Raw genomic sequence first — 2,056 nt, forward strand, 5'->3', positions numbered from 1 at the left:
GCCTTATGTTTTGAATAGTCAGCCCCATGTTAGATCACATCATAGGATTATAGAGCTAGAGCTAGGAGGAATTTCAGAGGCCATCAAGTTCAACTTCTTAATTTTACAGATGAGGAGATTGAGGTCTAGGGAAGTTATGTGACTTGCCCAAGGTCACGCAGGTAAAAATCACTAAAGGCAGGTTTTGAACCCAGGTCCTCTGACTCCAAAGTCAATGTTCTTTCCACTGTACCATATTGCCTCCTTATCCTTGATTAAGATTCCATGTGATACTGTTTGGGACTTCACAGCCAAGAAATTCCCACTGTGCAGACTTGGATGCAGCACTTTTAAGTTATTTTCAGAGACACCTCCCTGACTGTGGCACTTGGACCCCAGTGCCATTTTCCTCTTTATTGGCAATGGTTCCATTCTGTTTCATCGTGTACTCTCAGTGGGAATCTACGCAGAAACTCAGGACAATAATGATTATCATGTGCAAATGCTCCTAGAGCAATCCTGCTGAGGAAACCATACTGCAATTATCTTTTGAGATAAAACACGTTTAGCTCATGCAACACAAGGCAACTTTTTTCTCAGCATTGGTGCAAAGGATAATTGATGACTTTCAACAAAAATATATTACAAGTTTTACTGCTCTTTAAAAATAACTTCTCTCTGAACATGGTCTGAACAATGGATTTTTTTATAATACATTATCATTTTTAGTTATGTCATAGAAAAATAAATATTGTATAAATGATTTACAAGAAAAAAGAAAAATAGCAACATAGAATGTCCAAAATATAGCTAACGATGGTGAAAACTTCACCCTCTACCTCAGTAGCAAACATCCCCCCAAAATGAGAGTTTGCGATTGCTAAGGCCCCTTTACCTACTCTCACATAGCACCATTTTTTCCTACCCATACCCAATATTTCTTCCCCGCCTCCCAGTGCCCAGATATCAACCAATGATTCTTTCCCAATGCTACAATCATTTTACTTAGAAATTCTCTGTAAGGATAATGGGAATTCAGTGGTAGAAGAACTACAGGTGGAAGAGTGACTCCACTGATATTTAATTGGCTCTAGTCTCCCCTGGAGACTAGAGGAGGAGAGGGATGACTGAGCCCCTCCCTAGGCTCAGAGGGAATGGTGCTATCCCCCAAGCTCTTCCTTCCATCAGCCTCTGCTCTACTGGGATCAGGAACAGGGAAAAATTTCAGTGGCTTTTCATTCCTGTTGAGGGGAACCCTACATGGGGACTTCAATTGAAGTATAGCTTATAAGCTCATTACAAGTAGGGATTGTTTCATTATTTGTATCCCCAGTGCCTGTCTAGTGCCTGGCACATAGTAGGCATTTAATAAATACTTGATTGATCCTGATGTGATAAAAACGAACAGAAGCTAGAATTCCCATCAATTCTAGAAAGAGCCCTATACATCGGGTCAAGCGTAGTCATAACATAAATATTTGACCCAGATATACTGGGGCAGAGCTTTTCTCTCAAATCCTCTTCATATACACCAATATCTTTTTAATTTTTGCTACCTCTCACAAGGCTGGGCAAGAGAATTAAAAATTAACAGAGAGATAAATCATCTCTGTGGAGTTTGCGTTTGTTTTTATATAATTCTCACTTGTATAAGGTAACTTAACTCTTCCAGACACCCAATCAAAAGGCTTCTAGGAAAACCAAATCCTTTCCATTAAGACTAAAAAGAAAATTCTAAACATGAACTTGTGGTTTCAGTTAAACAAACATAGAGCCAGATCAGAGAGTAAAAAAGCTTTTGTGATAACAGAAATCATATGTGCATGCTGGGAGCAGTCTGGTTTGGAAGAGGGCTTGGTGTATTCAAGGTGATCACAATGGAGTAATTTTTGTTTACTAACTTGAAGCAGTAATACTTGGCTGGCATGTCCCCAGATACCTAAAGGTCTTAGTAATGGGAACATCCTTAAATATTATAATTTTAAATATGTGCTATAGTTAGGCCAATAGCATGTGTAGGGAAATATCTTCTTTCCATATTTTCCTGGTTCACTAAACAAATGGCACCTCAGAGTCA

The sequence above is a fragment of the Trichosurus vulpecula genome, chromosome 2, assembly GCF_011100635.1.
Source record: "Trichosurus vulpecula isolate mTriVul1 chromosome 2, mTriVul1.pri, whole genome shotgun sequence".
NCBI lineage: Eukaryota > Metazoa > Chordata > Mammalia > Diprotodontia > Phalangeridae > Trichosurus > Trichosurus vulpecula.